Genomic DNA, 23,286 nt, shown 5'->3' with positions numbered 1-23,286 from the left:
TTGTCGCTTTGTAACTTTGTCCCATCCACCCAATGCCCCCATTGACCCATTGCCCCGTTGACCCATTGCCCCATTGCCCCGTTGACCCATTGCCCCGTTGACCCATTGCCCCTTTGTCGCTTTGTAAGTTTGTCGCTTTGTAACTTTTCGCTTTGTACCTTTGTCGCTTTGTACCTTTGTCGCTTTGTACCTTAGTTGCTTTGTAACTTTGTCGTTTTGTAACTTTGTCGTCTTGTAATTTTGTCGCTTTGTAATTTTGTCGCTTTGTACCTTTGTCGCTTTGTAACTTTGTCGCTTTGTAACTTTGTAGCTTTGTAACTTTGTCGAATCCACCCATTGCCCCATTGCCCCATTGACCCATTTCCCCATTCACCCATTGCCCCATTGCCCCATTGCCCCGTTGACCCATTGCCCCTTTGTTGCTTTGTAACTTTGTCGCTTTGTAAATTTGTCCCATCCACCCATTTCCCCATTGACCCATTGCCCCATTGCCACTTTGTCTCTTTGTAATTTTGTCGCTTTGTAATTTTGTCGCTTTGTAATTTTGTCGCTTTGTAACTTTGTCGCTTTCTAATTTTGTCGCTTTGTAACTTTGTCGCTTTGTAACTTTGTCCCATCCACCCATTGCCCCGTTGACCCATTGCCCCATTGCCCCATTGACCCATTGCCCCATTGCCACTTTGTCGCTTTGTAATTTTGTCGCTTTGTAATTTTGTCGCTTTGTAACTTTGTCGCTTTGTAACTTTGTCGCTTTGTAACTTTGTCGCTTTGTAACTTTGTCGAATCCACCCATTGCCCCATTGACCCATTGCCCCGTTCACCCGTTGACCCATTGCCCCATTGACCCATTGCCCCATTGCCACTTTGTCGCTTTGTAACTTTGTCGTTTTGTAACTTTGTCGCTTTGTAACTTTGTAATTTTGTCGCTTTGTACCTTTGTCGTTTTGTACCTTTGTCGCTTTGTAACTTTGTTGCTTTGTAACTTTGTCGGTTTGTAAGTTTGTCCCATGCACCCATTGCCCCATTGCCACTTTGTCGCTTTGTAATTTTGTCGCTTTGTAACTTTGTCATTTTGTAACTTTGTCATTTTGTAATTTTGTCGCTTTGTAATTTTGTTGCTTTGTAACTTTGTCGCTTTGTAACTTTGTCGCTTTGTAAATTTGTCCCATCCACCCATTGCCCCATTGACCCATTGCCCCATTGCCACTTTGTCTCTTTGTAATTTTGTCGCTTTGTAATTTTGTCGCTTTGTAACTTTGTCGCTTTGTAACTTTGTCGCTTTGTAACTTTGTCGCTTTGTAACTTTGTCGCTTTGTAACTTTGTCCCATCCACCCATTGCCCCTTTGTCGCTTTGTCGCTTTGTAACTTTGTCGCTTTGTAACTTTGTCCCATCCACCCATTGCCCCATTGACCCATTGCCCCATTGCCCCTTTGTCGCTTTGTAACTTTGTCGCTTTGTAACTTTGTCGCTTTGTAAGGTTGTCGCTTTGTAAGGTTGTCGCTTTGTAACTTTGTCCCATCCACCCAATGCCCCCATTGCCCCGTTGACCCATTGCCCCGTTGCCCCATTGCCCCGTTGACCCATTGCCCCTTTGTCGCTTTGTAAGTTTGTCGCTTTGTCGCTTTGTACCTTTGTCGCTTTGTACCTTTGTCGCTTTGTACCTTTGTCGCTTTGTACCTTTGTCGCTTTGTACCTTTGTCGCTTTGTACCTTTGTCGCTTTGTACCTTTGTCGCTTTGTACCTTTGTCGCTTTGTACCTTTGTCGCTTTGTACCTTTGTCGCTTTGTACCTTTGTCGCTTTGTACCTTTGTCGCTTTGTACCTTTGTCGAATCCACCCATTGCCCCATTGCCCCATTGACCCATTTCCCCATTCACCCATTGCCCCATTGCCCCATTGCCCCGTTGACCCATTGCCCCTTTGTTGCTTTGTAACTTTGTCGCTTTGTAAATTTGTCCCATCCACCCATTTCCCCATTGACCCATTGCCCCATTGCCACTTTGTCTCTTTGTAATTTTGTCGCTTTGTAATTTTGTCGCTTTGTAATTTTGTCGCTTTGTAACTTTGTCGCTTTCTAATTTTGTCGCTTTGTAACTTTGTCGCTTTGTAACTTTGTCCCATCCACCCATTGCCCCGTTGACCCATTGCCCCATTGCCCCATTGCCCCATTGACCCATTGACCCATTGCCCCATTGCCACTTTGTCGCTTTGTAACTTTGTCGTTTTGTAACTTTGTCGCTTTGTAACTTTGTCGCTTTGTAATTTTGTCGCTTTGTACCTTTGTCGTTTTGTACCTTTGTCGCTTTGTAACTTTGTTGCTTTGTAACTTTGTCGGTTTGTAAGTTTGTCCCATGCACCCATTGCCCCATTGCCACTTTGTCGCTTTGTAATTTTGTCGCTTTGTAACTTTGTCATTTTGTAACTTTGTCATTTTGTAATTTTGTCGCTTTGTAATTTTGTTGCTTTGTAACTTTGTCCCTTGCCCCCATTGACCCATTGCCCCATTGCCACTTTGTCTCTTTGTAATTTTGTCGCTTTGTAACTTTGTCGCTTTGTAACTTTGTCGCTTTGTAACTTTGTCCCATCCACCCATTGCCCCTTTGTCGCTTTGTCGCTTTGTAACTTTGTCGCTTTGTAACTTTGTCCCATCCACCCATTGCCCCATTGACCCATTGCCCCATTGCCAATTTGTCGCTTTGTAACTTTGTCGCTTTGTAACTTTGTCCCTTGCCCCCATTGACCCATTGCCCCATTGCCCCATTGCCCCATTGACCCATTGCCCCATTGACCCATTGCCCCATTGCCACTTTGTCGCTTTGTAACTTTGTCGCTTTGTAACTTTGTAGCTTTGTAAGTTTGTCCCATGCACCCATTGCCCCATTGCCACTTTGTCGCTTTGTAATTTGTTGCTTTGTAATTTTGTCGCTTTGTAACTTTGTCGTTTTGTAACTTTGTCATTTTGTAATTTTGTCGCTTTGTAATTTTGTTGCTTTGTACCTTTGTCGCTTTGTAACTTAGTCGAATCCACCCATTGCCCCATTGCCCCGTTGACCCATTGCCCCGTTGACCCATTGCCCCTTTGTCGCTTTGTAACTTTGTCGCTTTGTAACTTTGTCCCATCCACCCATTGCCCCATTGACCCATTGCCCCATTGCCACTTTGTCGCTTTGTAACTTTGTCGCTTTGTAACTTTGTCGCTTTGTAACTTTGTCGCTTTGTAACTTTGTCGCTTTGTAATTTTGTCGCTTTGTAATTTTGTCGCTTTGTAATTTTGTCGCTTTGTACCTTTGTCGCTTTGTACCTTTGTCGCTTTGTACCTTTGTCGCTTTGTACCTTTGTCGCTTTGTACCTTTGTCGCTTTGTAACTTTGTCGCTTTGTAACTTTGTCGCTTTGTAACTTTGTCGCTTTGTAACTTTGTCCCATCAACCCATTGCCCCATTGACCCATTGCCCCATTGCCACTTTGTCGCTTTGTAACTTTGTCGCTTTGTAACTTTGTCGCTTTGTAACTTTGTCGAATCCACCCATTGCCCCGTTGACCCATTGCCCCTTTGTCGCTTTGTAACTTTGTCGCTTTGTAAATTTGTCCCATCCACCCATTGCCCCATTGCCACTTTGTCGCTTTGTAACTTTGTCGCTTTGTAACTTTGTCGCTTTGTAACTTTGTCGCTTTGTAACTTTGTCGCTTTGTAACTTTGTCGAATCCACCCATTGCCCCGTTGACCCATTGCCCCGTTGACCCATTGCCCCGTTGACCCATTGCCCCGTTGACCCATTGCCCCGTTGACCCATTGCCCCTTTGTCGCTTTGTAACTTTGTCGCTTTGTCGTTTTGCAACTTTTTCCCATTCACCCTTTGACCCATTGCCCCTTTGTCGCTTTGTAACTTTGTCACATCCACCAATTAAATCATTGCCCCTTTGACCCATTGCCGCTTTGTAGCTTTGTCCCATCCACCGATTGAACCATTGCCCCTGTGTCGCATTGCCCCTTTGTCGCTTTGCAACTTTGTTGTTTTGCAACATTGTCGCTTTGTACCTTTGTCGCTTTGCGACAAAGGGGCAATGGGTCAATCGGTGGATGGGACAAAGTTACAAAGCGACAAAGCTACAAAGCTACAAAGCGACAAAGGGGCAATGGGTCAAAGGGGAAATGGGTCAAAGGGGCAATGGGTCAATCGGTGAATGGGACAAAGTTGCAAAACGACAAAGCGACAAAGTTACAAAGCGACAAAGATACAAAGTTACAAAGTTACAAAGCGACAAGGGGGCAATTTGTCAATCGGTGGATGGGACAAAGTTAAAAAATGAAAAAATTACAAAGCGACAAAGTTACGAAGCGACAAAGTTACAAAGCGACAAAGTTACAAAGCGACAAAGTTACAAAGCGACAAAGTTACAAAGCGACAAAGTTACAAAGCGACAAAGGGGCAATGGGTCAAAGGGGCAATGGGTCAAAGGGGCAATGGGTCAAAGGGGCAATGGGTCAAAGGGGCAATGGGACAAAGGGGCAATGGGACAAAGGGGCAATGGGTCAATCGGTTAATGGGACAAAGTTGCAAAACGACAAAGCGACAAAGTTACAAAGCGACAAAATTACAAAGTTGCAAAACGACAAAGCGACAAAGTTACAAAGCGACAAAGTTACAAAGCGACAAAGTTACAAAGCGACAAAGTTACAAAGCGACAAAGTTACAAAGCGAGAAAGGGGCAATAGGTCAAAGGGGCAATGGGTCAAAGGGGCAATGGGTCAATCTGTGGATGGGACAAAGTTACAAAGCGACAAAGGGGCAATGGGTCAATCTGTGGATGGGACAAAGTTACAAAGCGACAAAGGGGCAATGGGTCAAAGGAGCAATGGGTCAAAGGGGCAATGGGTCAAAGGGGCAATGGGTCAATCTGTGGATGGGACAAAGTTACAAAGCGACAAAGGGGCAATGGGTCAAAGGGGCAATGGGTCAAAGGGGCAATGGGTCAAAGGGGCAATGGGTCAAAGGGGCAATGGGTCAATCAGATGGGACAAAGTTACAAAGCGACAAAGTTACAAAACGACAAAGTTACAAAGCGACAAAGTTACAAAGCTACAAAGTTGCAAAGCGACAAAGTTACAAAGCTACAAAGCGGCAATGGGTCAAAGGAGCAATGGGTCAAAGGGGCAATGGGTCAATCGGTGGATGGGAGGAAGTTACAAAGCGACAAAGTTACAAAGCGAGAAAGTTACAAAGCAACAAAGGGGCAATGGGTCAAAGGGGCAATGGGTCAAAGGGGCAATGGGTCAAAGGGGCAATGGGTCAAAGGGGCAATGGGTCAAAGGGGCAATGGGTCAAAGGGGCAATCGGTGGATGGGACAAAGTTACAAAGCGACAAAGTGACAAAGCGACAAAGGGGCAATGGGTCAAAGGGGCAATGCGTCGATCGGTGGATGCGACAAAGTTACAAAGCGACAAAGTTACAAAGGGGCAATGCGACAAAGGGGCAATGGGTCAAAGGGGCAATGGGTCAATCGGTGGATGGGACAAAGGGGCAATGGGTCAATCGGTGGATGGGACAAAGTTACAAAGCGACAAAGGGGCAATGGGTCAAAGGGGCAATGGGTCAAAGGGGCAATGGGTCAAAGGGGCAATGGGTCGATCGGTGGATGCGACAAAGTTACAAAGCGACAAAGTTACAAAGGGGCAATGCGACAAAGGGGCAATGGGTCAGAGGGGCAATGGGTCAATCGGTGGATGGGACAAAGTTACAAAGCGACAAAGTTACAAAGCGACAAAATTACAAAGTTACAAAGCGACAAAGTTACAAAGCTACAAAGTTACAAAGCGACAAAGGGGTAATTTGTCAATCGGTGGATGGGACAAAGTTAAAAAATGAAAAAATTACAAAGCGACAAAATTACAAAGTTACAAAGCGACAAAGTTACAAAGCGACAAAGGGGCAATAGGTCAAAGGGGCAATGGGTCAAAGGGGCAATGGGGCAATCGGTGGATGGGACAAAGTTACAAAGCGACAAAGTTATAAAGCTACAAAGTTACAAAGCGACAAGGGGGCAATTTGTCAATCGGTGGATGGGACAAAGTTAAAAAATGAAAAAATTACAAAGCGACAAAGTTACAAAGCGACAAAGTTACAAAGCGACAAAGCAACAAAGTTACAAAGCGACAAAGTTACAAAGCGACAAAGGGGCAATGGGGCAATCGGTGGATGGGAAAAAGTTACAAAGCGACAAAGTTACAAAGCGACAAAGTTACAAAGCGACAAAGGGGCAATGGGGCAATGGGGCAAAGGGGCAATGGGGCAAAGGGTCAATCGGTGGATGGGACAAAGTTACAAAGCGACAAAGTTACAAAGTTACAAAGCTACAAAACGACAAAGGGGCAATGCGACAAAGGGGCAATGGGTCAATCGGTGAATGGGACAAAGTTGCAAAACGACAAAGCGACAAAGTTACAAAGCGACAAAATTACAAAGTTACAAAGCGACAAAGTTACAAAGCTACAAAGTTACAAAGCGACAAAGTTACAAAGCGACAAAGCGACAAAGGGGCAATGGGTCAAAGGGGCAATGGGGCAAAGGGGCAATGGGGCAATGGGGCAAAGGGGCAATGGGTCAATCGGTGGATGCGACAAAGTTACAAAGCGACAAAGTTACAAAGGGGCAATGCGACAAAGGGGCAATGGGTCATTCGGTGGATGGGACAAAGTTACAAAGCGACAAAGTTACAAAGCTACAAAGCGACAAAGGGGCAATGCGACAAAGCGGCAATGGGTCAAAGGGGCAATGGGTCAATCGGTGGATGGGACAAAGTTACAAAGCGACAAAGGGGCAATGGGTCAAAGGGGCAATGGGTCAATCGGTGGATGGGACAAAGTTACAAAGCGACAAAGGGGCAATGGGTCAAAGGGGCAATGGGTCAATCGGTGGATGCGACAAAGTTACAAAATTACAAAGTTACAAAGCGACAAAGTTACAAAGCGACAAAGTTACAAAGCGACAAAGTTACAAAGCGACAAAGTTACAAAGCGACAAAGTTACAAAGCGACAAAGTTACAAAGCGACAAAGTTACAAAGCGACAAAGTTACAAAGCGACAAAGTTACAAAGCGACAAAGTTACAAAGCGACAAAGTTACAAAGCGACAAAGTTACAAAGCGACAAAGTTACAAAGCGACAAAGTTACAAAGCGACAAAGTTACAAAGCGACAAGGGGGCAATTTGTCAATCGGTGGATGGGACAAAGTTAAAAAATGAAAAAATTACAAAGCGACAAAGTTACAAAGCGACAAAGGGGCAATAGGTCAAAGGGGCAATGGGTCAAAGGGGCAATGGGTCAAAGGGGCAATGGGGCAATCGGTGGATGGGACAAAGTTACAAAGCGACAAAGTTACAAAGCGACAAAGGGGCAATGGGTCAAAGGGTGAATGGGAAAAAGTTGCAAAACGACAAAGCGACAAAGTTACAAAGCGACAAAGTTACAAAGCGACAAAGTTACAAAGCGACAAAGTTACAAAGCGACAAAGTTACAAAGCGACAAAGTTACAAAGCGACAAAGTTACAAAGCGACAAAGTTACAAAGCGACAAAGTTACAAAGCGACAAAGTTACAAAGCGACAAAGTTACAAAGCGACAAAGTTACAAAGCGACAAAGTTACAAAGCGACAAAGGGGCAATTTGTCAATCGGTGGATGGGACAAAGTTAAAAAATGAAAAAATTACAAAGTTACAAAGCGACAAAGTTACAAAGCGACAAAGGGGCAATAGGACAAAGGGGCAATAGGACAAAGGGGCAATAGGTCAAAGGGGCAATGGGTCAAAGGGGCAATGGGTCAAAGGGGCAATGGGTCAAAGGGGCAATGGGGCAATCGGTGGATGGGACAAAGTTACAAAGCGACAAAGTTACAAAGCGACAAAGGGGCATTGGGTCAAAGGGGCATTGGGTCAAAGGGGCATTGGGTCAAAGGGGCATTGGGTCAATCGGTGGATGGGACAAAGTTACAAAGCGACAAAGTTACAAAGCGACAAAGCAACAAAGCGACAAAGCAACAAAGCGACAAAGCGACAAAGCGACAAAGCGACAAAGGTGCAATGCGACAAAGGTGCAATGCGACAAAGGTGCAATGCGACAAAGGTGCAATGCGACAAAGGTGCAATGCGACAAAGTTACAAAGCGACAAAGTTACAAAGCGACAAAGTTACAAAGCGACAAAGGGGCAATGGGTCAAAGGGGCAATGGGTCAATCTGTGGATGGGACAAAGTTACAAAGCGACAAAGGGGCAATGGGTCAAAGGGGCAATGGGTCAAAGGGGCAATGGGTCAATCTGTGGATGGGACAAAGTTACAAAGCGACAAAGGGGCAATGGGTCAAATGGGCAATGGGTCAAAGGGTCGATCGGTGGATGCGACAAAGTTACAAAGCGACAAAGTTACAAAGCGACAAAGTTACAAAGCTACAAAGCGACAAAGGGGCAATGGGTCAAAGGGGCAATGGGTTAATCGGTGAATGGGACAAAGTTGCAAAACGACAAAGCGACAAAGTTACAAAGCGACAAAATTACAAAGTTACAAAGCGACAAAGCGACAAGGGGGCAATTTGTCAATCGGTGGATGGGACAAAGTTAAAAAATGAAAAAATTACAAAGCGACAAAATTACAAAGTTACAAAGCGACAAAGTTACAAAGCGACAAAGTTACAAAGCGACAAAGTTACAAAGCGACAAAGTTACAAAGCGACAAAGGGGCAATGGGTCAAAGGGGCAATGGGGCAATCGGTGGATGGGACAAAGTTACAAAGCGACAAAGTTACAAAGCAACAAAGTTACAAAGGGGCAATGGGTCAAAGGGGCAATGGGTCAATCGGTGGATGGGACAAAGTTACAAAGCGACAAAGTTACAAAGCGACAAAGTTACAAAGGGGCAATAGGTCAAAGGGGCAATGGGTCAATCGGTGAATGGGACAAAGTTGCAAAACGACAAAGCGACAAAGTTACAAAGCGACAAAGGGGCAATGGGTCAAAGGGGCAATGGGTCAAAGGGGCAATGGGTCAAAGGGGCAATGGGTCAAAGGGGCAATGGGACAAAGTTACAAAGCGAAAAAGCGACAAAGTTACAAAGCGAAAAAGCGACAAAGCGACAAAGCGAAAAAGCGACAAAGCGACAAAGCGAAAAAGCGGCAATGGGTCAAAGGGGCAATGGGTCAATCGGTGGATGGGACAAAGCGACAAAGGGGCAATGGGTCAATCGGTGGATAGGACAAAGTTAGAAAGCAACAAAGTTACAAAGCGACAAAGCAACAAAGGGGCAATGCCACAAAGGGGCAATGGGACAAAGTGACAAAGGTACAAAGCGGCAATGGGTCAATCGGTGGATGGGACAAAGGGGCAATGGGTCAAAGGGGCAATGCGACAAAGTGACAAAGCTACAACATTACAAAGTGACAAAGCTACAAAGGGGCAATGCGACAAAGTGACAAAGCTACAACATTACAAAGTGACAAAGCTACAAAGGGGCAATGGGTCAAAGGGGCAATGCGACAAAGCTACAAAGTGACAAAGGGGCAATGCGACAAAGCTACAAAGTGACAAAGGGGCAATGCGACAAAGCTACAAAGTGACAAAGGGGCAATGCGACAAAGCTACAAAGTGACAAAGCTACAAAGGGGCAATGGGTCAATCGGTGGATGGGTCAAAGTTACAAAGCGACAAAGGGGCAATGCGACAAAGGGGCAATGGATCAATCGGTGGATGGGACAAAGCGACAAAGGTACAAAGCGACAAAGCCACAAAGGGGCAATGGGTCAATCGGTGAATTGGACAAAGTTACAAAGCGACAAACGGCAATGGGTCAAAGGGGCAATGGGTCAATCGGTGGATGGGACAATGCGACAACGGGGCAATGGGTCAAAGGGGCAATGGGTCAATCGGTGGATGGGACAAAGTTACAAAGCGACAAAGTTACAAAGCGACAAAAGGGCAAAGGGTCAATCTGTGGATGGGACAAAGCGACTAAGGTACAAAGCGACACCTTTGCACCTTTGTCGCTTTGTCTCTTTTTAAAACTTTGTCTCTTTGACAAAGAGACAAAGCGACAAGTTTACAAAGCGACAAAGCGGCAATGGGTCAATCGGTGGATGGGACAAAGTTACAAAGCGACAAAGTTACAAAGCGACACCTTACCACCGTTGTCGTTTTGCACCTTTGTCGCTTTGTTTCTTTTACAAAGCGACAAAGGTACAAACCGACAAAGGGGCAATGGGTCGAAGGGGCAATGGGTCAATCGGTGGATGGGACAAAGTTACAAAGCGACAAAGTTACAAAGCGACAAAGCAACAAAGGGGCAATGCCACAAAGGGGCAATGGGTCAATCGGTGGATGGGACAAAGTTACAAAGGGGCAATGGGTCAATCTGTGGATGGGACAAAGTTACAAAGGGGCAATGGGTCAAAGCGACAAAGTTACAAAGCGACAAAGGGGCAATGGGTCAAAGGGGCAATGGGTCAAAGGGGCAATGGGTCAATCGGTGAATGGGACAAAGTAGCAAAATGACAAAGCGATAAAGTTACAAAGCGACAGTTACAAAGCAAAAAAGCGACAAAGTTACAAAGGGGCAATGCGTCAAAGGGGCAATGCGTCAATCGGTGGATGGGACAAATCTACAAAGCGACAAAGGGGCAATGGGTCAATCGGTGAATGCGACAAAGGTACAAAGCTACAACGTTACAAAGGGGCAATGCGACAAAGCTACAACGTTACAAAGGGGCAATGCGACAAAGCTACAACGTTACAAAGGGGCAATGCGACAAAGCTACAACGTTACAAAGGGGCAATGCGACAAAGCTACAACGTTACAAAGGGGCAATGCGACAAAGCTACAACGTTACAAAGGGGCAATGCGACAAAGCTACAACGTTACAAAGGGGCAATGCGACAAAGCTACAACGTTACAAAGGGGCAATGCGACAAAGGGGCAATGGATCAATCGGTGGATGGGACAAAGCGACAAAACCACAAAGGGGCAATGGGTCAATCGGTGAATTGGACAAAGTAACAAAGCGACAAGGTTACAAAGCGACAAACGGCAATGGGTCAAAGGGGCAATGGGTCAATCGGTGGATGGGACAAAGTTACAAAGCGACAAAAGGGCAAAGGGTCAATCTGTGGATGGGACAAAGCGACTAAGGTACAAAGCGACACGTTTGCACCTTTGTCGCTTTGTCTCTTTTTAAAACTTTGTCTCTTTGACAAAGAGACAAAGCGACAAGTTTACAAAGCGACAAAGCGGCAATGGGTCAATCGGTCGATGGGACAAAGTTACAAAGCGACACCTTACCACCGTTGTCGTTTTGCACCTTTGTCGCTTTGTTTCTTTTACAAAGCGACAAAGGTACAAACCGACAAAGGGGCAATGGGTCGAAGGGGCAATGGGTCAATCGGTGGATGGGACAACGTTACAAAGCTACACCTTTGTACCTGTGTAGCTTTGCACCTTTGTCGCTTTTTAAAACTTTGTCTCTTTGACAAAGCGACAAAGCAACAAAGGTACAAAGGTACAAAGCGACACCTTTGTAACTTTGACTCTTTGCACGTTTGTCGCTTTACACCTTTGTCGCTTTGCACCTTTGTCACTTATCTCTTTTTAAAACTTTGTCTCTTTTTACAAAGAGACAAATGTACAAAGAGACAAATGTACAAAGAGACAAATGTACAAAGAGACAAATGTACAAAGAGACAAATGTACAAAGAGACAAATGTACAAAGAGACAAATGTACAAAGAGACAAATGTACAAAGAGACAAATGTACAAAGAGACAAATGTACAAAGAGACAAATGTACAAAGAGACAAAGCGACTAAGGGGCCATGGGTCAAAGGGGCCATGGGTCAATCGGTGGATGGGACAAAGTTACAAAGCGACACCTTTGCACCTTTGTCGCTTTGCACCTTTGTCGCTTTTAAAAACTTTGTCTCTTTGACAAAGCGACAAAGGGGCAATGGGTCAATCGGTGGATGGGACAAAGTTACAAAGCGACAAAGGGGCAATGGGTCAAAGGGGCAAAGCGACAAAGGGGCAATGGGTCAATCGGTGGATGGGACAAAGCGACAAAGGTACAAAGCGACACCTTTGCACCTTTGTCGCTTTGCACCTTTGTCGCTTTGTCTCTTTTTAAAACTTTGTCTCTTCGACAAAGTTACAAAGCGACAAAGTTACAAAGCGACAAAGTTACAAAGCGACAAAGTTACAAAGCGACAAAGTTACAAAGCGACAAAGTTACAAAGCGACAAAGTTACAAAGCGACAAAGTTACAAAGCGACAAAGTTACAAAGGGGCCATGGGTCAAAGGGGCCATGGGTCAAAGGGGCCATGGGTCAAAGGGGCCATGGGTCAATCGGTGGATGGGACAAAGTTACAAAGCGACACAGGGGCAATGCGACACAGGGGCCATGGGTCAATCGGTGGATGGGACACAGCGACTAAGATACAAAGCGACTAAGATACAAAGCGACTAAGATACAAAGCGACTAAGATACAAAGCGACTAAGATACAAAGCGACTAAGATACAAAGCAAAACCTTTGCACCTTGGTCGCTTTGCAACTTTGTCGCTTTGTTGCTTTGTACCTTTGTCTGTTTTTAAAACTTTGTCTCTTTGACAAATAGACAATGGGTCAATGCGTCAATGCGTCAATGCGACACCTTTGCACCTTTGTCGCTTTTTAAAAACTTTGTCAAAGAGACAAAGCGACCGACCAACCTACAAAGCGACCGACCAACCTACAAAGCGACCGACCAACCTACAAAGCGACCGACCAACCTACAAAGCGACCGACCAACCTACAAAGCGACCGACCAACCTACAAAGCGACCGACCAACCTACAAAGCGACCGACCAACCTACAAAGCGACCGACCAACCTACAAAGCGACCGACCAACCTACAAAGCGACCGACCAACCTACAAAGCGACCGACCAACCTACAAAGCGACCGACCAACCTACAAAGCGACCGACCAACCTACAAAGCGACCGACCAACCTACAAAGCGACCGACCAACCTACAAAGCGACCGACCAACCTACAAAGCGACCGACCAACCTACAAAGCGACCGACCAACCTACAAAGCGACCGACCAACCTACAAAGCGACCGACCTACAAAGCGACCGACCTACAAAGCGACCAACCTACAAAGCGACCGACCTACAAAGCGACCGACCTACAAAGCGACCAACCTACAAAGCGACCAACCTACAAAGCGACCAACCTACAAAGCGACCAACCTACAAAGCGACCAACCTACAAAGCGACCAACCTACAAAGCGACCAACCTACAAAGCGACCAACCTACAAAGCGACCGACCAACCTACAAAGCGACCGACCAACCTACAAAGCGACCGACCAACCTACAAAGCGACCGACCAACCTACAAAGCGACCGACCAACCTACAAAGCGACCGACCAACCTACAAAGCGACCGACCAACCTACAAAGCGACCGACCAACCTACAAAGCGACCGACCAACCTACAAAGCGACCGACCAACCTACAAAGCGACCGACCAACCTACAAAGCGACCGACCAACCTACAAAGCGACCGACCAACCTACAAAGCGACCGACCAACCTACAAAGCGACCGACCAACCTACAAAGCGACCAACCTACAAAGCGACCAACCTACAAAGCGACCAACCTACAAAGCGACCAACTTACAAAGCGACCAACTTACAAAGCGACCAACTTACAAAGCGACAAAGGGTCAATCAGTGGATGGGACAAAGCGACAAAGTTACAAAGCGACAAAGCGACACCTTTGCACTTTTGTCGCTTTGCACCTTTGTCGCTTTGTCTCTTTTTAAAACTTAGTCTCTTTGGCAAAGGGGCAAAGGGGCAAAGGGGCAATCTGTGGATTGGACAAAGGTACAAGGCGACAAAGGTACAAGGCGACACCTTTGCACCTTTGTCGCTTTGTCTCTTTTACAAAGCGACAACGCGACAAAGCGACAATGGGACAATCGGTGGATGGGACAAAGTTACACAGCGACACAGGGGCAATGGGTCAAAGGGTGGATGGGTCAAAGCGCCCAAGCTACAAAGCGCCCAAGCTACAAAGCGCCCAAGCTACAAAGCGCCCAAGCTACAAAGCGCCCAAGCTACAAAGCGCCCAAGCTACAAAGCGCCCAAGCTACAAAGCGCCCAAGCTACAAAGCGCCCAAGCTACAAAGCGCCCAAGCTACAAAGCGCCCAAGCTACAAAGCGCCCAAGCTACAAAGCGCCCAAGCTACAAAGCGCCCAAGCTACAAAGCGCCCAAGCTACAAAGCGCCCAAGCTACAAAGCGCCCAAGCTACAAAGCGCCCAAGCTACAAAGCGCCCAAGCTACAAAGCGCCCAAGCTACAAAGCGCCCAAGCTACAAAGCGCCCAAGCTACAAAGCGCCCAAGCTACAAAGCGCCAATGGGTGGAAGGGTGGATGGGACAAAGCTACAAAGCGCCCAAGCTACAAAGCGCCAATGGGTGGAAGGGTGGATGGGACAAAGCTACAAAGCGCCCAAGGTACAAAGCGTCAATGGGTGGAAGGGTGGATGGGACAAAGCTACAAAGCGCCCAAGCTACAAAGCGTCCAAGGTACAATGGGTGGATGGGTGAAAGGGTGGATTGGACAAAGGTACAAAGGGGCAATGAGTCAATGGGTGGATGGGACAAAGCGGCAAAGCTACGGAGCGGCAAAGCTACAGAGCGGCAAAGCTACAGAGCGGCAAAGCTACAGAGCGGCAAAGCTACAGAGCGGCAAAGCTACAGAGCGGCAAAGCTACAGAGCGGCAAAGCTACAGAGCGGCAAAGCTACAGAGCGGCAAAGCTACAGAGCGGCAAAGCTACAGAGCGGCAAAGCTACAGAGCGGCAAAGCTACAGAGCGGCAAAGCTACAGAGCGGCAAAGCTACAGAGCGGCAAAGCTACAGAGCGGCAAAGCTACAGAGCGGCAAAGCTACAGAGCGGCAAAGCTACAGAGCGGCAAAGCTACAGAGCGGCAAAGCTACAATGGGTCAATGGGTGGATGGGACAAAGTTGCAAAGCCACAAAGTTGCAAAGCCACAAAGTTGCAAAGCCACAAAGTTGCAAAGCCACAAAGTTGCAAAGCCACAAAGTTGCAAAGCCACAAAGTTGCAAAGCCACAAAGTTGCAAAGCCACAAAGTTGCAAAGCCACAAAGTTGCAAAGCCACAAAGTTGCAAAGCCACAAAGTTGCAAAGCCACAAAGTTGCAAAGCCACAAAGTTGCAAAGCCACAAAGTTGCAAAGCCACAAAGTTGCAAAGCCACAAAGTTGCAAAGCCACAAAGTTGCAAAGCCACAAAGTTGCAAAGCCACAAAGTTGCAAAGCGAAATTTTTTTTAGCTTTGTAACCTTGGCGCTTTGTAACCTTGGCGCTTTGTCCCATCCACCCATTGCCCCTTTGACCCACTGCCCCTTTGTACCTTTGTCAAACTTTGTAACTTGAAAAAGTTACAAAGCGACAGCGGTACAATGGGTCAAAGGGGCAATGGGTGGATGGGCCAAAGGTTCAAGGAGCCAAAGGTTCAAAGGTACACAGAGACAAAGTTACAAAGAAAGAAAGTTACAAAGCAACAAAGGTACAAAGAGTCAGCAGTACAATGGGTCAAAGTTACAAAGCAACAAAGGTACAAAGAGTCAGCAGTACAATGGGTCAAAGTTACAAAGCAACAAAGGTACAAAGAGTCAGCAGTACAATGGGTCAAAGTTACAAAGCAACAAAGGTACAAAGAGTCAGCAGTACAATGGGTCAAAGGTACAAAGAGTCAGCAGTACAATGGGTCAAAGTTACAAAGCGACAAAGTTACAAAGCGACAAAGGTACAAAGCGACAAAGGTACAAAGCGACAAAGGTACAAAGCGACAAAGGTACAAAGCGACAAAGGTACAAAGCGTCAAAGCGTCAAAGCGTCAAAGCGTCAAAGCGTCAAAGCGTCAAAGCGTCAAAGCGTCAAAGCGTCAAAGCGTCAAAGCGTCAAAGCGTCAAAGCGTCAAAGCGTCAAAGCGTCAAAGCGTCAAAGCGTCAAAGCGTCAAAGCGACAAAGCGACAAAGCGACAAAGCGACAAAGCGTCAAAGCGTCAAAGCGTCAAAGCGACAAAGCGACAAAGCGACAAAGCGTCAAAGCGTCAAAGCGTCAAAGCGTCAAAGCGTCAAAGCGTCGATGGGTGGATGGGTGGATGGGTGGATGGGTGGATGGGTGGATGGGTGGATGGGTGGATGGGTGGATGGGTGGATGGGACAAAGAGTCCAAGGTACAAAGAGTCCAAGGTACATATAGCAAATCACCAAAACACTCTCACATATATGACAAAAAAACAACAACACACCCATCAGCAAAACAAATAGGCAGAAAGGCAGAATACCCTCTGCATTTTAACAAAACGTGGAATTTCACACAAAACCTAATAGAAACAGAACTGAACAGAAATAAAGTTCTCAGGAACAGAATCTTCACAGAAACATCTCTGGGCACCCATAGAAACATACACACATATACACACCCACAGCTCCCCTGAAATTAACATCAGTCACAGTTAACATTTAAACAAACATTTTTGATGGAAGACAGGGAAGTTTACATTTTAAATATCATTTTAAAAACACAACAAAATGAACAGCTACATATTTCAAACTGCATTTAAACAAAATAAACTGTGATATAACATTTAAGTCTGTTTAGGGCTTAACCCATGAGCAAGTTAACCAGTCAAGCGGAACAAAGAAACCCCAAGAAAACACAGTCACTAGCAAAATGGTCTATTAATCAACATTCTTTTCATTCCACTAAAAACTCCCCTTTTGTCAACACCCCGTGTTGGTGTGAGCAGGTGCAGGGACTTGGTGAACTGTCCCTGCCCGGGAAAATCAGTGAAGTCAATTTGGATATACTCAGTTAGGGCTGCCTCTACTACCTGAGCCCCAAGGAGCACAACGGGCTCCTATCCTGGCACATGTCACGTAATGTGCACAAGCTTTTTCCCCCTAAGCAGACACGTTGCAGACATGTAGGGATTCCTGCAGTAGCCTTGTGGGGCCATTTCTTCCCCGTGGATGGACTGATGGTAGTGTTCTACCAAAGCGTGTCCCAACCCTCTGGGCATTGCCTGCCTGCTGTCTGGCTGAAAGGAACCAGACCTAGTCCCTGGCTGATGACTCAGCCATCCTGGTTTCATCCTCTGGGTGTTGTGGGTCCCAGAGGTCTGGGGGTTGGACAACAGGATCCCCTGTTGGGCTGGATCTGTTTACAGACCCTTAGCCACTCTTTGGGCTGCCTGGTCAGCCCTCCTGTTGCCTTGTGCCTTCCTGCCATCCCCCCTTTGGTAGCCCCTGCAGTGCATAACAGCCACTTGCTGGGTACACCAAACAACCTTGGGCAGGCAGAAGATCTCCTTACTGTGTCTCATCTTCTGGCCCCCTGGTAACCGGTTTGTCCTCGGCCTCCTTGGGGAGGCCAGGCTGACAAAGTCTCCTGGCTCCTACCTCTCGGGGGCCCCTGTGATGGTGGTCTTCCAACACCTGTCCCTGTGGCATCCTTCTGCCAGACTTGTGTTGTGACCACCGGCCTCCCAGGCAGGAGTTCCCGGTTTCTCGTGGGGCACTCCTTTCCTTCCCTATGACCCTCCTCTCTATCCTGACCTGTTCCTTCTCCTGCTCAACTTACCCATGCCTTCTGAAGTGGTGGCCGCCAAAAGTTAACCTTTTGTCTCTGGCCATGAGCCTTTCCTTGGGCATTCTCTGCCCAAGCCTACTGGAAGGCTCCCGGCTACGTCCTGCGCTATCAGGACTTTGGTGGCCTCCGGTTTCCCGTCCCACCACGCCTTCCACTTCCTTTCTATCTCCTCTCCCCTATCTGCTGCTTTCCTTCTCTGTTCTCCTATTTCCCTGCTTCTCCACCTTCTGTCTGTCCCTCCTTGTCCTACAACCACCCAAACATTACCAAACATTACAAGCAACTCCAAACAACATGCCAAACCTTCAGTACTTCACACCTTTCCTTTCCTTTCCTAAACCAGCCTCTTTCCATCTGGCTTCCAACAATTAACCAGCCTTTACATCACATGCACCAAATAAACCTCCTGAAACATCTCTACCCCTCTGCACCTTTCCAAGTGAATCTTTGCCAATCTCCTGCAACTTGCACTTCTCCTCTTGAGATTTACCTCCATCTCTGCTGGGCAAATGGTCCCAGCCTGCTTGCCTGGGCCTCTGCCCTCATGGCTACTCAGAGGGTTGCCTGTTGCTTGCAACAGCTCCCGAGCCATGGGGAAAGGCATTTGGTCTCAGGGACCAACCTGGTACCTATGTAGGGGTTTAGCCTGGGTCCCCTGTAACTACATTCCACGCCTTCTGGATTCCTAACATCTTCAGTGGGCCAGGATCAAAATGATCCTGCCTTGCTGATTTCTGAGTTGGGGGAGAGAGCAAACTGCCTCCTTCCTACCGTGTTCCTAATTCCCACTGGCCTTGGGGATACGGAACCCCAAGTGCTTCACACGGTCCTGGCAGGCTTGGGCCTCTGGCTCTCGGGACTCTTGTAGCCTGAAGTCTCTCAGAGCCCCCCCCAGCCTGGCTTGAAGCTCTTCAGCATCAACCCTTCCCCTCCCATTGTTTTCCCAGAGGCGTGCTCTCTTACACTCTGAACAAACAGACAGTTTGGGGGGGGGGGACAAACTGCTGGTAGACAGACAAATTCACACTTCGCACCTCCAGTTTCCGCTCTCCTCCCGTCGCCGGGACAGAAAACGTACTCAGGAGTCCCGCCTCTGCCAGTGCAGGGCCACACTCGGGGTGGGTTTCCCCCTTTGGGGTCCCCCTCTGCACTCACCAAGCTTTCAAACTGCACACATTCACACCAACTCCTCCCTTGTTCCTCCTCCCAGAGCCTGTCCTGCTTTTAGGCAGTGCCCTCTGCCTGCAGCGGCCCTTGACCTAGGGTGGTCTATTCCCTTGGTCTCCTACCTGTCCCGGGACTCCCAGTACTTCATCTGTCCGGACCCCTTGCGTTGGTGTGCCTCGTTCCGCACCCGTCTTCGGTGGACTTTGGAGTCTGGGTCTCACACCGCCAGGGATCAAAGCCTTCCTTCTTACAATGGGAGAAGTGGCACCGAAGGGTTGCTCTCCCACAATGTGAGAAAGGGACCCCCAAGTAGCCACTGATGGGCAGGTAAATCACCAGCTTACCATCCGAGTCACGGCACCAGTTTATATTACCTGGGAGGCCCAGTTACCACAAACCAAAACAAACAAGGATGATTGAAGGAAGCAATAATCACCATTTATTGAAAAATCAGCGCTGGTGGCCCCTCCCTGAGCTTAACAGCTAGTCAGCTGCCTGGGTCACAAGTTTTTCTACTTTGGCATAACTACATAGCCGGGCGTCAACATTCAGCCCCAAAGAACCAATTAGTTCATTGGTTAACATCATTGTCCATCATATTACAAATCTTATAATCATTGCTAGTTAGACAAGCATTCCCTAGTACAAAGAAACCTTTCGACTGCCTATTGATAAGCGAAACGGTCTTCCTCAGATGGCCTTGAAGTGTTATTTTACAGGCCTTTGCTTTTTCAAGAGATACAAGGAGAGGGGGGCTCTCCCCCCTCTAGCTTGTCAGCAAATTTATGGCTTTACAGCTCGCAATTTGGCAAGGCAACTTGCAGACGCTATTAACCATTTCTTGACCAGTGCAAAGACACTTTCCCATTCCATGAGAACAAAGTGTAATCAGTGTAAAGTGTAAAGTGTAAAGCAGCTTTCAGAAAAGGCATTTTCCCCTCATTCCACAGTGTGTACAGCTTTAAATGCGAAGTGCAAGGCACTGTGTTACAGCAGGTGGTGTAAGTGGCAACATGTGAAGCCTGTTAACAAGTAATGAGGCCCTGAGTGATAGCCTGTGGTGACTGGTCACTACTAGTATAAGAGTAAAGCTCAAACCAGAGCAACTTGTCCACAGTGGTAGATGCTGCACTTCTGTGGTCCTCCCGGCTGATGCTGTATCTATGTGCCTTGTGTTGTGTAGCTGGACTTACTGAGACAATACATCATGTAAGTGTCCTCAACTTCAATATATTCTTTTGTTGAACTTTTACCTGTGTGTGCAGTGTTCCTACTCAACCAAGTGGGACACAGGTGATTTACTCTGCAATAGGGCACAGCACCCAACAGAATTTGATGTGATTTTCATTCAAAAGACCTGGTCACAAACAGACCCATATTTACCGGGTTATAAATCTTTGTCCTTGGGGGCGGTTCCAGGTATGTCAAGAGGCAGGCCTTGTGGTGGACTGACAATTTTTATTTCCACTGCCTTACAATTTAAATCCAACACTTTGGAGGAATTTGGACAATTTTGCCATGGCGACCCTAGTCAATTTTGGTCACCTATTTTTCATCTTAGCAAATGTTTATATCCCTCCTATTAGAATATATGCTGAAATTAGGTCAGTCTGGCAAAAATTAGAATCCTGTATAAATAAGATCCAACTAGCCGAGAGTGATGCGTACTTAATTGTGGCAGGGGATTTCAATGCGAGGGTGACTGAAAATGACCATGCTCTTTTTCACAAATTTCATCAGCACCCCTTGCCTTATGATGCTCCTTCCCCTCTCCTTTTTAGGAAATCTAAAGATGCCATGGGAAACTACTTGGGCCTAAATCTTATTCAGACCTTTAGAAGAGCAGATCTTCATTTACTTAATGGGGCCATAGCTCCAGATTACCCGGCAGAATATTCTCATTGGGCAGGTACCAAACCGTCCCTCATAGATTATATAATCGACTGACAGCTTCTCTTACTTCAGCTCTAACAAGCTCGACCTCTGCACCTCCCAATAAATTTAATCACACTTCGCATACCTGGTTTGACCAGGAATGCCTCAAGGCCAAGAGGAAATTAATTTATCACTTCAAATTGTATGCCAAAGGCACCCCCAATGTTGCACCACAAACTTTGATACCCTTAAGAAGCAACATAATAACCTTCTAAGAGATAAGAAACTCCAGGCCAAAAAAGAGAAAGGGGCTGACCTCATAAAAAAGAGGAAGGGGCTGACCTCATTGCTGCTTCTAAACTTAAAAATCAGACCAGATTCGGGCGGCTAATTGCATGCCCTTTAGGGAGGGCCCCTTCTGTTTCAAATTTGGCAATTCCAGCTGGGAGATGGGAACATCATTTCTCAATACTATACCAAAAAGAGGGCTCCCACACGGCTATAATTGATTATAAGTCCAGTCACTGTCTCGGAAGTTGAAGCTCTGGTTAAAAAATGTAAGACGGGTAAGGCTCTTGGAATAGACTGTATCACAATTGAAATTATTCGCAACAACCTTGATTGGTGGGCTCCTCTTCTTGCTTCCTTATCTACTTTGATAGATGCGACTGCAAAAATGCCTGAGGATTGGGGTGTCTCGATAATAGTCCCAATTTACAAGAAAGGATCAAGGGAGGATCCTAGTAACTATCGCCCGATTAGTCTCCTTAGCATTATTAGTAAACTCTATGCTAGACATCTTCTGGGGAAATTACAGGAATGGCTGGATACTCAGGACATCTTATCTGCCAAACAAGCGGGATTTCGAGAAGGGTTTTCTACAACACGGCAAGTATTTATTTTATAATACTTAGCTGAGAAATATTCCTCATCGCCTAAGTCCTCCCTGCATGCTGCATTTATAGATTTTAAAGCAGCTTTCGATTCTATTTCCCAAGATAAACTTTGGATGAAGTTAAAGGAATCATCAATAGATTCACGTTTACTTCTATTAATCTACAATCTTCATCAGAACACCCGCCTCAGAGTGCGGTCTACCAGGAAAGGGCATCTCTCGGCCGAGATACCTACTTACAGAGGAGTACGACAAGGTTGTATTCTTGCCCCCGTTTTATTTAATTTTTATATAAATTCAATAGTTTTACATATGAATGATCTTGCTCTTCATCCCCCTAAACTTGCGAATAGACATGTTTCGTTACTGCTTTATGAGGACGACATTGTCCTATTATCTCAAACCAAGATCGGGCTAAGCCGTGCCTTAGCTTCCCTGACTTCCTATACTGTGAAGGAGGCCTTGGAGGTAAACTATACCAAGACTGAGGTGATGGTTTTTGCAAAACGCCCCCAAACCCATAAATGGTCCATAAATGGACATAACATTGAGCAGGTCAAGGTTTTTAAGTACTTAGGGGTTGTATTTCATTCCAGTGGATCCCGGAAAGCTCATCTTAGCTTTGTTTCTCACAGTGCCCAGCAGACAGCAAATGTAACTAAATCTTTTTACTTCTCGACAGGTGCTCTTCTTGTCCCAGCGGCTGTCAATTTATTGAAGGCTAAAATATACCCCCAAATTCTTTATGGCGCACAAATTGGGCCTTTTGATAACTTTATAATCCTAGAAGCAGTCCAAACTAAATTCTTAAGGGCTATCCTTCAAGCCCCTAGAGGCACAGCTGACGTGGCTCTCTGTAGAGAGGTTGGGGTTACCACCTTGAAAATGAAAATATGGCTTTGCATAATAACCCTAACCCTAACCCTTTGCATAATCAAATTCTGGCTGCATTTGGTTTTTCCCCCCAGTCGGTAGGTTGTATGGCTAAACTGTGGGTACTTGTGGTTGGATAAACCCTCACTGAATACTTTAAAAATATTCCTCTAAAGAAAGTCTGTGTCATATTTTAGGAATGGAAACTGCCAACTTGCCTTAATGTAGGAGGAAATGGCTGGATTAACCTTCGCGCAGACTGTGCAATATGATGGAATTATGTTCAATGAACGCTGTTTGTGTGTGACAACTGACTTAATATAGTTGTTGCTTTGTCACAAGGCTGGGGTCAAAACAATGGCTATGTCTCCATTGCGGGAGGGGAGAGACCGACGTTACCCTGGCCAGCAGCATCTTTTTGTGCCTTGCGTAGATTTCAAGGACAGGGTGGGGTGGGGTGGGATGGTTCTGCGTGGCCTTCCTGGCGGAGCGAGTAGGCCTTCTTGCCTGCGTTTATGAAGGCTGTTAAAAAGAGGAAAACACTGGTGGGGCGAAAGAGCGGTCTCTGTGCGTTGTTCCAGTGATATACCCATGCAAATCATCCGCGCTGGGAAGGCAGTCTAACCTCAAAACTAAGGAACCACAGCGCAGCCATCTTAATTCTCTCCCAACACTGGAAACTAAGGGGTAATTCCCCAGCATCTTTCTGCATAAAGAAATAACTTTTGCCTCTTAAGGAGTAAAATTTGCTGCAGCTGCTGGTATCTCACTCTCCC

The sequence above is a fragment of the Hemicordylus capensis genome, chromosome 12 (genome assembly GCF_027244095.1).
Source record: "Hemicordylus capensis ecotype Gifberg chromosome 12, rHemCap1.1.pri, whole genome shotgun sequence".
Taxonomy (NCBI): Eukaryota; Metazoa; Chordata; class Lepidosauria; order Squamata; family Cordylidae; genus Hemicordylus; species Hemicordylus capensis.
The sequence above is the reverse complement of the archived record's forward strand: the minus strand, read 5'-3'. Positions refer to the sequence as shown.